Genomic DNA, 15155 nt, shown 5'->3' with positions numbered 1-15155 from the left:
CCCAAGTAAAAACAAATACTGTTTAATAAGTGAGTGCTTTCATGGTTAGCAACCACTTCATCAGACAACACAGTGACAAAATTTGAAAGCTCTTATACAATACAGTGACCAATAAGAATCTCCTCTCAATTACCAAAATTCAATTAAGACAAGAAAAAATTTCCCCTCCTCTTTAATGCTTACCTTTCAACAACAATTCTCTAATGTTTTCTATCCCCCAATCATTGGGAATAATAAAAGAACTAGTGCCCTGGCAAAGCATGTTGAGTTAAATGGTGAACAGCATCAGTTTAGTTTTTTTGTCCTAGAAATAATAGAAGACTCTAGAGGAGGGGGGACATAAGGAATAAAATGGAAGCATATGAGCAAAAATGGATTTTGTTTTATAAGGCTGATACTTTTCCTGGTATCAATGATATGGTCTCACTTAAGCCATTTCTACTTCAGAGGCCATTGAAGCATTGCTTTTAAATGTATGATCTGAAGTTGTTAATCTTCTTCCTATTCATCACTGATGGGTTCAATTCCAAGCCCTCGGAACCAAGTCGGCCTTATACCAAGCTTGCATGCACCAAAAACTCTCGAGCTAAGCTGCTGCTCACAATGCCCATTGCTCAGTTACCTCAAATCTCGTTTGCCATGCAGCCATATAGCAGCGTTTCACCGAGCTCTCCAGCTAACTGCTTTTTTCAGATATAGTTACTAGTTTTGAAAAAGATTTTCTCTTTTTATAAACTGTTCTTGATTTCTGTATTGCTTCAGCTCTACCCACAGGTATTTCTCTCTTACCATTGTTGGTAATTTCTTGGTATTTCTAACTTTCTACCTTGTGGTATCTTGTTACCATTGTTGGTATTTCCTTTAACTCTTTTTCATTTCCTCTCTTTCCTCACCCTTTCCCTTTTGTGTGCGAGTGTGTTCTGGGATGTCTGAAAAGAAGGGAACTACGGGGTTTAAACCCTGCTCTTCTTGCAGTGGTAAACTACAGAATAGTGACCTCCATGAAGAGTGTGTGTACTGTTTGGGAGTTCTGCATTTGTCAGCGAAACCCCCGTGTGATATTTGTGCTAGTTTCAGTTAGCGGATGTTGAATGAACGTCGTAACAAACTGATTTTAAAGGGCTTGCTTGCTTCGCCTTTTTCGGAGGCTATTTCTGCGACAGAGGTCTCATCCCCTCCTTCTTTGGACAAGAAACATCCTTGATTGGACCCCTCTTCACCGGCCAGTGACAGAGGTAAAAGTCACAAGCACAAGGTCCATAAGTCCTCATCTGAACACCATTTTGCCTACTTGGTGCCGACTACTACATCGGCTCTGAGCTCGGCTCCAGTGAAGTTTACTGAGGTTGCCTCGTTGGTGCCTACCCTGGCACCGACTATGGCACCATCTTCTGCCTCGGTACCGACTAGCATACCTGTTTCTCTCTTGGCACCGACATCCCCCATTTCTGCTCCGATATCGGTTCTGACAACTACCTCGGACCCATTTTTGTCATCCACCCCTATCGTAACTTCAGCTCCGAGCCCATTCAGGCTCCAACCATGCAGTTGCCAGTTGTGAAATTGGAATCATCTGTGCCGTTCTGTGACACACCACAGACCCGATATTCATCTACTGTGGACCCGTTTGCCAGACAAGTCTGCAGTCCCTTTTTGGACCGGCCTGATTTCCCCTCAGGGGCATTGGTGAGATCCGCCAGGAACCTTTCCGAATTGGATGTGGTGCACTTTTTTGACCAACTGATGACCGCCAGGGGAATTTCAAATCTGCCTAGACCCTATCCCACTCCAGGCTTTGGGTCTATTTCTCCAGCAACCCCTACTTACTCAGCTCCCTTGGATCCCTCAGTTCCAAGGCTCATTTATCCAACTTTTACTAGAGGACTTCCTTCCTCTGTGCCGACAGCAACTCTGTCTGAGGCCCCGAGACCCCTTTGGGTGTTGGTTCTGTTGGAACCCACCCTTCCTCAGTCTCATGCTTGGGGGGGTGGAATCTCCAGTTCCTGTCTCTGTTCTGACAGTTTTGTCAGCTCTGACTTCGGATCCGAGGGTGACTGCTGCTCCAAGTCTGCTTGGGGCTCTATCCCTGGGGGCAGACCGTCTGGAACGGGGTGTGACCCCGGTTCCAATTTTGTCTTCTTCGGTTCCGGGCTCCCATTCCTCTTTGGGCAGGCCCACTTTCCAGGTGATGCAGAGGGTGCTTGCTGCTAGCAATTCTCCTCCATTGGTTATTCCCCCAGTTCCTTCTGAGCCGCAGCTGTCAAAGGCCACCTCCCAGGACTCCAAGAGCACAAGGCCCAGGAAACCCCTGTCCAGGGCATTTCCCTTTCTGAGTCTTCTTTGGATGCACCCACTGAAGAACCCCCTGGGAAACGGGTGTGTAAGAAGAAGCACATGGACTCCCCAGAGGAGTCCCTCCTGGAAGATACAGACTACGATGATGGGGAAGGGTCTCTATGGTTACCTCCTGATGATGTCTCCTTCGGAGACATCATGGAAATCTTGAAACAGAGGGGTGACAGGAAGTCCTCCAATCCTTCCTTGGAGGAATCCTTATTCCTGCAGGCCTTTCGCTCTTGGCCCTCTACTTCTTGGGTGACCCCCCCCCACCAATGAGTTGGTTAAACTCATCATGCAATGGGCTTGGAAGAACCCTGACTCCATTGAGGCCATCCCCAGGAGATCAGACAAAGTACTCTCCCCACCAGAGGATCAACCCCATTGGTCCAGAGGTTTGCCAGTGGATGCTATGGTGGTGGCAGCAGCCACAAAAAAAGACCTTGCAGAAGAGAGCTCTGCTGTTCACCTGCCCAACAGAGAGTCCCGGGCAGTGGACAGGTTAGGGAAGCGAGTCTTTGCATCAGCGACCTTTACAGTTAGGTCTCTGAACTTTCTGGCACATTTTACGAGGCTCCAGAGAGATCTTATCTCCGAACTCTCCGGAACTTTCACGGGTCAAGTATCGGATGGAGCATGAGATAAAGTTGCTTCCCAACTTGCCACCCTAGAATCTATATCTAATTCATCCATGAGGTTGCTGTCACATGCAACTGAAGGAGCAGCTAGAGCTGCAGGTGCAGGCGTAGTCATTAGACACCACGCCTGGATGCGCATTTGCGACCTCATGGCCTCCTTCAAGTTTTCCTTTCTAAATACCCCTATCGAGCCATCTGCTCTGTTCGGTGCTAAGGTCAATGATATATTAGCCAGGTGCGATCAAGATGGGAAGACCTTGTCTGCCGTTGGCCTATGCTTTGCCAAACCTCAGCGTTCCTTCTCCAGGAATCAGAGGAGCCGAAAGATGTGGCACAAGAAGTCTCAAGGTCCTTTCCGAGATGCACATGGTAAGGACTCCTCCAGAGGCAGGGGGGGTTGCAATAATGGAAGATGTCCCTTTCGGGACAGAGGGAGTCCCTGGAACCAGGGTTCCAGAGATTCTTTCTCAGGTAGACCATATCAGTGCTTCTGAGGCACTGCCTGATTGCTTTCCTCTGGAAGCAGTCGGGTGGGTTTTTCTCTGCACCAAGCTGCCTGGCTCTCCATTATGAATGATCAGTGGGTGCAGAGAATCATTACCAGAGGCTACCATATTCCACTGATAACTTATCCAAGACCTCCGAAATCCCTTCCCGATGTTCCACCCAGTCAAAGGGAGGAGGCAGCTTCCAAAATACGAAAGCTATGTCAAAAACGAGCCATCCAACAGGTCCCTCTGATCAGTGCGGATCAGGGTTCTACTCAAGATTCTTTTTGGTGCCAAAGAAAACAGGGGAATGGAGGCCCATTCTGGATCACAGCCAACTAAACAAATCGGTAGTTCAGACCAAGTTCCGCATGGTCACAATTCAATCCATCCTCCCCTTTCTGCAGGAGGGTGTGTGGATGTGCTCATTAGATCTCTGGGATGTGTATTACCATATCAAGATGGACAAGTGCTCCAGGAGCCTCCTTCGCTTCCAGTTGTGAGCCAATCACTACCAATTCAGAGCCTTGCCTTTTGGACTCTCTATGGCCCCAGAGTGTTCACGAAATGTTTTGCAGTGGTAACAGCTCATCTGAGACTTCAGGGATTCCAGGTGTTTCCATACCTAGACAACTGGCTCCTCTCCATCCCCACCAAGCATCTTCTGGTCATGGCCCTCCACTACACACTTGGCTGTAGCGGAGTCATTAGGCATCACCATAGATTGGGAGAAATCAAACCTTCAGCCATCACTACAACTGGAATTCATAGGGGCAATATTCAGCACCCAGTCAAGCCTGATCTCACTTTCTCTCCACAGGCTTCAGAGACTAAGGGTACAAGTTCAGGTCATACTCTGTCAAAGCAAGGCATCTGCAAGGGAAATCCTTCAAGCCTTGGGATCTATGGTTGCAACCATCCCCATAGTTCCCTTAGCCAGACTACACATGAGATCACAACGATGGCTCCTTCAGGCCCAATGGATACCTGATCTTCACCCCCTGAGCTCAAAGATTCTCATCACCAACATTTGCAAACAAGATCTCCTCTGGTGAATGAGTACAGATGAAAGTCTTTGGTGTTGTCCCTTCCAGGTTCCACAGCCCAGTGCCACAGTGACCACAGATGCTTTCCTGATGGGGTGGTGGGGTGCCCCCAAGGAAAGTCAGTCCAAGGCACGTGGTCTGATGTAGATGTTAATTTGCATATCAGTGTCCTGGATTAAGAGTGGTGCTGTTGGCGTTGCAAGCTTTTCATCCGCTCCTTCCATCCGGAAAGATTGCTGTCCAGTCGGACAACATGTCCATGGTCTGGTACATAAACAAACAGGGAGGGACCAAATCTTACCCCCTATGTCACGAAACCATGAGAATATGGTAGTGGTCAATAGCTTCCAATCGCTTTCTGATCGCAACGCATATCCTGGGGAGCTCCAACATGATTATGGACAGACTGAGCAGATGCATTCTTCATCCTCACGAGTGGTCTCTCAATCCAAGTGTGGTGGCATAAATTTTCAGCCATTGGGGCCAGCCATGCTGCGATCTTTTTGCCTCCCCTTCAAACACAAAATGCAGCAGCTACTTTGCCCTCTTTCCCCCTCTCGGGGAGTCACCGAGAGACACTCTAATCCACGATTGGCCCACGGGCCTCCTTTATGCTTACCCTCCAATTCCTCTGATTCCCCTTGTTCTACGGAAAGCTATTCGGTTGAGAAGCAAAGTGATCCTCATTGCCCCATTCTGGCCTTGTCAAGTGTGGTTTCCCTTCCTATGACCTCATCTGTTACAACCTCCTTGGATCCTAGACACTCGTCAAGACCTCATATCTCACCCACAAGGGCTGACTCCCCCAAATCTGTCCACTCTCAAGCTGATAGCTTGGTTTCTCCACTTCCGTTAGTTGCCAGGCAGGAAACCCTCTCTTCACCCGTCCGTGATATTATCTTGGCATCTCATAAATCATCCACCAGGAAACTTTACAGGGATAAATAGAAAAGATTCTCTATTTAGTCATGTAATCAGAAGCTAGACCCATTGTCAGCCCCTGTAGCCACTATTCTTCATTATCTGGTTGAACTGTTTGACAAAGGGGCCTCGGCTTTCACCATTCAAGTCCATCTAGCAGCTGTTTCCAACTTCCATAACGGGTCTGAAGGAGTGCCACTTATCTCCTCTCGCCTTTGCAAGACCTTCCTCAAGGGTATTTTTCACAGCAGGGCTCCCAACAGACAGTCTGTGGAGGCATGGAATATGTCCTGGGTTCTACAGTCTCTCTCTCTCTACCCCCGTTTTATCCGGCTGTGACGTGATCTAAAATTCCTGTCATGGAAATCCTTATTCCTGGTGGCTATAACTTCAGCCAGAAGAATTTCTGAATTACAAGCATTATGTATCAAGTGCCCCTATCTGATCTTTGATAATGGAAGAGTATCACTTTTTGTACTAACCCATCCTTTCTCCCAAAAGTGGTTTTTGATTTTTCGATTAACCAGTCCATTGAGCTCCCTGTGTTTTTCCCAAATTACTCTTAACAAGGGAGAATACTGCCTACATTCCTTGGATGTTCATAGACAATTACGTTTCTATCTGGACAGAACCAAATCCTTTTGCAAGTCAGACCAGCTTTTCATTTCCTTTGCAGGCCCTAGAATGGGACGTGCAGTGTCAAAAGTTACTTTGTCTAAATGGCTCAGGGATTGCATTGCCTCTTCATATTCACTTACGGAGGGATCGAAGCCTGGCCAAATCAAAGCTTACTCAACTTAGGGCTATTGCAGCATCTGTTGCCTTCCACTCTAGGGCCTCCGTGGATGACATTTGTGCAGCTGCCATTTGGGCTAAGCCCCACACCTTTATCAAGCATTACAAATTGGATATGATCTCCAGGGGAAGAGTGGCCTTTGGCTCAATGGTTCTCAGGAATGTGCTTCCATAAGGGCCACTCAGGTTCTCCAAGTAGCTGGGGACTCGGTCCCATCAGTGATGAATAGGAAGAAGATTAAAAATTTCAGATAAAGAAGTTATGTCTTACCATAACATTCAATCTGAGTTGTTGATCTTCTTCCAGTCATCACACCCTCCCACTGACCCCTTCTCAAGGTACCTGGCAGATCTTCTGGGTCTTTATGGTGTATTAGGGTTTCTGCGCAGAGATGGCCTCTGACTTATTCTTCTTCTATATGTTGCATGCAAACTCGATCTGAGTTAACTGAGCAAAGGGCATTGTGGGTATCAGCTTAGCTCGAGAGGTTTTGGTGCACGCAAGCTTGGTATAAGGCCGACTCTTTTCCGAGGGCTCAGAACCGAATCCATCAGTGATGACTGGAAGAAGATCAACAACTCAGACGGAATGTTCTCATAAGACATAACTTCTTTTTTTACTTAAAAAAATTTTTCTTGTCTTAATTGAATTTTGGAAATTGAGAGGAGTTTCTTATTAGTCAATGTATTGTATAAGAGCTTTAGAATTTTGTCACTGTTTGATTAAGCAGTTGCTAACTGTGAAAGCGCCCACCTATCGAACAGTATTTGTTTTTACTTGGAGTTCGTTATTCTGCCTTGGAGGGGACTGTACCTTGTTTTTATTTTTGTTTATCTATTGTTTTCTGGTCGAGTTCTGCATCCTGGTTTTCATTTTATTTGTTTTTCGCTAGTATGAAAATATGAATTTACATGTGGAACCATTTGTCTTTGATGCATCATCAACAGGAAAATGTTATCTCCAATGTCAAGTAAGAACATGACATTAAATCAGATGTATAGATTAAGCAATGAATAATATTGAATTATTTAAATATTAATAAATTATAGATTTTATAAGCAAAGTAAAGCATTTATATGTATATATATATATATATATATATATATATATATATATATATATATATATATATATATATATATATATGCCAGACCTCTCAGCCAATTGGGAACAAATTTCAACAGAATCAGGGACAAGTCAAGAAAAAAATAAGGGACAATCAGGGACACTTTTAAAATATTAGTGCTATTAACTTGAAACATTGACAGAATTAGTGCATATGAATTAATACACATTTTCTGAAGTAAAAGAAGTTTATAACTCTTAATTATTGTCATTATTTATTAAGTGTAATTCACCACCTTTCCTCCAAAAGTCACTAGTTTTAGGAGAGATTAAGAGGGACAGAGTTAAAATTTGAGTCAAAATCAGGGACGTCCCTGAAAATCAGGGACAGTTGAGAGGTATGATATATACACATATGTGTGTGTATATATGTATATATAAAGAACATAGATGCATTAGCAGTCAAATAAAAAATATTTACATAACTTATAAATGTTGGCTCCCTCTTCCTAGCTATTAGTAAATAATCAATGTGTTATTGTAATAACGAAAATAGGTGGTTGCAGTCCTTGACTTTACGTATGGACCCCTTTTACCTTAGTGCAGTTTTGAGTAGATTAATAAGTATTTAATAAATCAGTAATTAAGAACATTATCAAGAACTGCTGCATCATCTAAATTACATTACATTACATTAAAGGGCAAGTTGCTTAAGCATATTGTTGATAAAAAGTAAGGAATTAAAGGCTCCCACAAATAGTGGGATTGAAGCCAACCCAAAGCATACAAAAGTAAACTTTTAATCCATTTGTTATTATCCATATTTGTAAATAATGTTTTTATTATATATTTTTTATTGTGATATGTAAAATGCATATGTTGTTTAAAGAAATTAGTCTGTTTGCTTACTGTAATACATTTCTTGACAGAAGAAAAAAGTACTATTATTAAAATATTAGGCAGTTATATTTATAGGCAGTATATTGAACAATAAAGTTGACTTCAAGTTATTTTTAAAGTACACCTGAAAGTCTCCCACTGCCTATAACAAGAAAGGGTATACTTAGATGTCTATGCTGCAATATCAGCAATCGTACCTACATGGGACTAGTATAATGTCAGCAAACATGTACCTGCACAGGATTATTATAGTGTCAGCAGTCATGTACCTCCATACGACTAACAGACTTTATTATTCCATTATTAAAGAATATAGTGAAAATGCATCGACAAGACCCTGATTTCAAAGTGTTGAGAAAGTAACTGTTGAAAGTGTCAGAAGGTAGGAAAGTCTGCAACAGACAACTGAATTGTTCTAATACAGTGCAAAAAGATCCAACCTGAGAAATATCCTGTTGCCTTTACAAATGTAAATGTAATGTACAAGTAAGCACACTACATGTCCAGACTCACTAGGTATTTTTCTTGCAGAAGTCACAAGTAATAGCAATTATAGTGTCAGATGCTTGAACTGATTTGTTTTTAATAATCTGTTCAGGCATAAGGCATCAAATATGGAAATCTGTTATTTCTCAGAGTAAAAGAATCCGGCTGCAACATTACCAGTTTATTTGGTTCCCACATAACAAATATATATTGTAGACTTCAAACAGCATCTGAGGGTAATGGAATAATGTTAGCCTCCACTGTGTAGAGCTAAGTGATATATTTTGTTTTGCATCACTGAAATCTGTTACTGCTATTTAGCAGTTACATTTTTCATGGCCCCCTACTTAACCACTCTGTTTGATATCTGTAGCTTAAATATAATGACTTGTCAAGTTTTAAATCTGAGTCACTAATCCATGTCTCACTGGTAAAATAAACATGTATATATACTCATTAAACATGTCAGGTTAAATTGTTGACTTATTTTATAGAATGTTTACAAAATTCAGGTTAAATTGTGGACTTATTTTTACAGATTGTTTAAAAATATAATGCAGTAGATACACACTGGTCATGTAGCATACATTGTCTTTCTTTAATGAGATTTAAGTGTGTGCTTTTAATGAAAGAACTGGGAAAATAGGACATAGTCAGTGGTTCCACAGTTTGGGCCTGTTGATCATCAATTTAGAAGAAAGGGTAGCACATACATAGTGCTTAGTAGGTAGACATCTACCCTGTCCACTGTGTTATAAAGTTTCAATTTTGTGAGAAAGCGTCCACTAAAGTTGGTTGCTTGATATGAAATTGCTGATTTCTCATCCTAAGGTTTAATTTCCAATATAATGGTGGAATATCAGAAGAAACTTCAACGTGAGTTTTTTTGCTGGAGGATATGGTTAATGAGGAGGAATGTACTGTGGATCCTTTAGTCTGATAATGGTGTAGATCAAACTGTAGCCATAAAGAGATTATCACCAAGGGACTTTAATTTGCCCTTGAAGAAATAATGCACGATTTGAGACTTTTAGCTTGTCACTTTGAGTGGTTATGACAGGGGTGGAGTCATACAAGGTAAAATGTGGTGATTTGATGATGGGGCCGCACAATACTTGTTGTTGCAGCAGTTGTAGAGGAATGTTAAAGTAAAACCCAGATTAGTGTAGATATAGTTCCACACAGAGCAGCAGATATGTGTGGATATAGTTCTACATAGAGCAGCAGATATGTGTGGACATATTTCTACATAGAGCAGCAGATATGTGTGGATGTAGTTCTACATAGAGCAGCAGATATGTGTGGATATAGTTCTACTTAGAGCAGCAGATGTGTGGATATAGTTCTACGTAGAGCAGCAGATATGTGTGGATATAGTTCTACATAGAGTAGCAGATATATGTGGATATAGTTCTACATAGAGCAGCAGATATATGTGGATACAGTTCTACATAGAGCAGCAGATATGTATGGATACAGTTCTACATAGAGCAGCAGATATTTGTGGACATAGTTCTACACAGAGCAGCAGAGAGTGTGGACATAGTTCTACATAGTGCGGCAGATAAGTGTGGATATGGTTCTACATAGAAAAATGACTGGAGAACAGCAAACCAAACTTTAATAATACTGATGGTAGCACAAAACGTAAAATGTTAACCTAGGTTTCGTCCCAACCTTAAGGACTTCATCAGAACAATAACACAACTCAACATTCCCTTAAATACACCCACCCATTAAACAATTATTCAATTAAAAACTTAAAGAAACAACACTAATTCATGTAAAACCATTTAAATTACATATACGTATAACAATCAAACACATATGAAACATTATATTATCCATTTTTTATAAAATTAATAACTTATACTATTTCCTACCTAAAATATGTTTTAATTTTAATATAGGAGCAATGCTAACACTATCATTTATGCCAGGAAAATTTGGGGCATCTAACCGTAATTGCCATTTTAATTTGCAGATGCCTAAATGTACATCTAATGTCCTTCCCTGGATATCTTGATTGTTGTGCTGAATTATTACACAGAATTTAAAAGTGTGTCCCGAATATTGCCCAATATGTCTAACAAGGGCATTAGTCATCTAACATGCCTAATGTCCTATAGATGTTCATTCACTCGCTCCCTAAAATCTGTACAAGTTTTTCCTATATAAAATGCAGGACATGCTTCACACTTAACTAAATAAACCACATTCCGACTGTGGCAGTTAAAATGTCCCTGAATGGATATATGGCAATCATGAACCCTAATACGATGCCCTGTTTCCATGATATACTTAAAAGTACTACATCTCCCACATTTGAAATTGCCTAATTGCTGGCTGGTACTGGCAAGATTACTATGTGACCCCCCCTCTCCAGAATCTCCTTAAATGATCTATCTCTCCGAAATACAAATTTAGGACGAAACCTAGGTTAACATTTTATGTTTTGTGCTACTATCAGTATTATTAAAGTTTGGTTTGCTGTTCTCCAGTCGTTTCTTTGGTACAGTTGTGTTTGGTTACCAGTTTGTGTGTTGGCAGCATCGATATGGTGAACATGGATTCCAACACAGACATTTTGGATTTATTGCATCAGATTAATCAGCAGCTATTGGAGCATACAGTTTGAATAAAATCTCTGGCTGACAAGCAGCAGCAGTCTGGGTATTGTAATAACTTGTTTGGAAGTTTGGGTGTTCCTCTTACTCAACCCACCTAGAATATGGAAAGGTGAGCATCCAGTGGGGAGAATGTAACCTTGAATATGGCAAGTAACAGCTTGAATGGGGCAAAAACACCTGTGGACAAGACAATGCTGAATAATACTGAGCAATGGAAATGTAATCAATTTAGCTTTCACATTGACATTTATGCCAAAGACAATGGTAAGGAATCTGCTGTTATTTCCCTTGCTGAGCGTTTGAAATCCTTTGAAGCGAAGTTGTTTAATATGAAGAAATTGCAGTTAGAAAATGGATATATTTTAAGGAATATAGAGTTGGGATTGGTTCCACGGGGGCTACGTTTATGGAGATACCCCAATGGTGTTGATAACAACCCTGAAATGTTAAAAGAGGTGCACAAACTGTCTGTCACTGGTATTGCTCTAATGGAAATTATGGTTAAACACAACAGTCAAAGGATAGTACAGTATACGCGTGATTTGGAATGTGAAAATGACTGTATTTCTAAAGATTTACTGTTTGAGCAATACCACACTAACTATAACAATTTATTGGTTAGTGTGGACAATAGTTGTCAAATTATATTTGATAGGAAATTGCAAAAATTAAGAAGAGACACTGAGGAGTATTCCTGTGATAGAGTATATCCACTATCCGGTGGTAATCGAGGTTACCATGGTAACCAAAAAGGCGTGACCAATGGTGGAGCAGAGCAAGGAGAGGAAATGATGTCACAGCCAATGGATTATGACCATTTTCGGCAGGTGGAATCCCCTTTAGAGGAAGGGCCCAGGCATTCGGAGAAGTTGCGCAATAAAGGACAAGAGGGTTACAACTCAAGAAGGGAAGAGGAGAGACAATATATCAAGCAGGGTGCTCATCCCAAAACGTGGAGCTACCCACAGAGGACATACAATGGGTATCAGCCCAAACAGAGGTAAACATACCCAAGGACAGTTTGTTACAAGTAAGTGCTTTATCTAACTATGACCCGAGTATGGGTCATGTTTTAAATGACTGTATGTTTCCATATATAGCCGATATAGTTAACAAAAATGGTTTAAAAGAGGGTGTTAATATGTGTGAAAGCACAGAAATGGCAGCTGATATTCTACAAGATGCATTTTCTACAGACATTAATGAAGTTATCTTAGACAATGATAACATGAATGAGCCAATTCTTTAGTTGATGGGTTATTGGAATTGAGCATTTATTCTGGTAATAGCCCAAATGGGGTCACTTTAATGATGAATATCGGCCCATTAAAGAAACTGGTGTACTTAATGAGATTGGAAGCAAAGAATGGGTTAATGAGTGTGGGTATATGGGAACAGTTATCGGTTTGGAATACAATCAAGAAGTAAGTGTAAATGGTACACAAGATGTTATTCTAGATAATGGAATTACCAATGGACAAGTGACTGAGTCTTTTTTTGAGTTTTTTCAGGCAAATGATGGTTATAACAGTGACTGTTTTAATTTTAATTTTAAAGAATTTATTGATGGTTTGCATGAAACATATGATCTTAAGATTCTAAGTAATCCTGAGGTTATATATAGTACTTATGGTGATTATAAAGTGTATAATTATTCTAAAATTGAGTTAACTGTGGAGCATGCTAATTTACTATCTAAAGGATTTACATTTGTACCAGGAAGGAAAGGGACAGTATCTGAAATGATGATTGACCTTAAAATGTTCACCCAGAAAATGAATATAAAGTTGTGGTTTGCTGAAAATAATATGAGATTATGAACGTAATGTGTTAACTAAGCCTAGTAAATTTAATCCGCCAGCCAACCACATGATAACTGTGTTTGAAAGGACATGTGAATTGGATATCAGGGAGCACTTTAGAAGGAAAATGATGGACAGTTTTAGTGACATGACTGTGGAAGAGAATAAACTATTATTTGAATTGGCTAATGACAAAGGGGTACGAATAATGAAACCCGATAAAGGTAATGGTGCTGTGGTCCTGGATAAGAATGACTACATTGATGTTATGTTGGGGATGTTAGCAGAGGACACCTATGAAGAAAGTAGTATTAATGAAATTAATATTGCATATTTGAAATTGGATCTACTGATAGACGATCTGTTATTTCAGGGGCAAATAAGTGAAACTGAACACAATTATTTGGGGAATGAAAACCCTGTGGTTAGCAGTATTTTTGGGATACCAGAATTGCATAAGGGACTGGACAATATTAAATTTAGGCCTATAGTGGATGGCAAGCAGAGTAAAACTTGTTATATAAGCCAATTCGTCATTTGCAAAAAGGACGGACAACCTTTGCATACATCACCAAAGATTCGTGGAATTTTTTGGACAAATTAAACAGTATTACTGTTACAGATAACACTATTTTACTTATGGTAGATCTATGCAATTTGTTTTCTGTTCCTCATGAGGTGGGATTAACTTGGTTGGAGTGTCAGTTGAATAAGACAGGCTTATATGAACAGGACCAGATTAATGTGTTTGTGACCCTAATGGAATCAGTATTGCATAATCATTTTTTGTATTTTGAAGGACATTTTTACAAGCAAGTTACTGGAGTGGCTATGGGGGCTGCTTGTGCCCCATTTATGCCAACTATGTTATGTCCTTCTGGGAGCAGGAGTATGTGTTCCCCAGTGCCTTTAAAAGGTATATTAAGCAATTTACATGCTTCCTGGATGACATATTCATTGTATGGGAAGGAAATGTAGAACAGCTTGAGACATTCCTGGATTTTATTAGCAACACTGTAAATTTACTTATGAATATAGCGCTATAAAGCTATCTTATTTGGATGTCAACTTGGAAATGGATAAAGAGCAGAGCTGTTTAAAATCTGGGATATATATAGGAAGGCCCTTTTTCCAACTCTTATTTAGATTATAGTAGTTGGCACCCTCACCATCAAAAAAATCTTTTGTCAAGGGTCAGATGGTGAGGGCTGCTAGAATGGTTAATGATGATCAGGAGTTTGTTAATGAACTGGAATTTATGATTAAGATGTTTATAAGAATGGGGTACCCCGAGGCTTAGTGCACAGATATTAGAGACAAAATTACCCGTAAATGAAAAATTGGTGCATACAAGGCCATTTTGAAAGGAGCACCCAAAGGTGTAATTGGAAGATTGGGAGTTTAGGTAAATGAATGTTGTCAAAGAAAAAATGAGGGATTATTTTTTATTACCTTCAACCAGGATGCTGAATGGTTTATACAGACCATTTGGAAAAAGTTGGGGTCCATTAAGACTGGACATAAATGTGGATGAAAGGATGGGGGCAACTCCTAAATTTGTATTTCGGAGAGATAGATCATTTAAGGAGATTCTGGAGAGGGGGGTTCACAGTAATCTTTCCAGTACCAGCCGGCAATTAGGTAATTTTAAATGTGGGAGATGTAGTACTTGTAAGTATTTCATGGAAACAGGGCATCGTATTAGGGTTCATGATTGCCATATATCCATTCAGGGACATTTTAACTGTCACAGTCGGAATGTGGTTTATTTAGCTAAGAGTGAAGCATGTCCCACATTTTATATAAAAAAAACCTTGTAGGTGTTTTAGGGACCGCGTGACTGAACATCTACTGGACATTAGGGATGTTAGAATGACTAATGCCCTTGTTAGATATATTGGGCAATATTCGGGACACACTTTTAAATTCTGTGTAATTCAGCAGATCAATCAAGATATCCAGGAAAGGACATTAGATGTACATTTAGACATTTGCAAATTAAAATGGCAATTAAGGTTAGATGCCCCAAATTTTCCTGGCATAAAT

Source organism: Protopterus annectens, chromosome 3.part0 (assembly GCF_019279795.1).
Source record: "Protopterus annectens isolate FY-2018-M chromosome 3.part0, PAN1.0, whole genome shotgun sequence".
Lineage (NCBI taxonomy): Eukaryota > Metazoa > Chordata > Ceratodontiformes > Protopteridae > Protopterus > Protopterus annectens.
Note: the sequence above shows the minus strand (reverse complement) of the source record.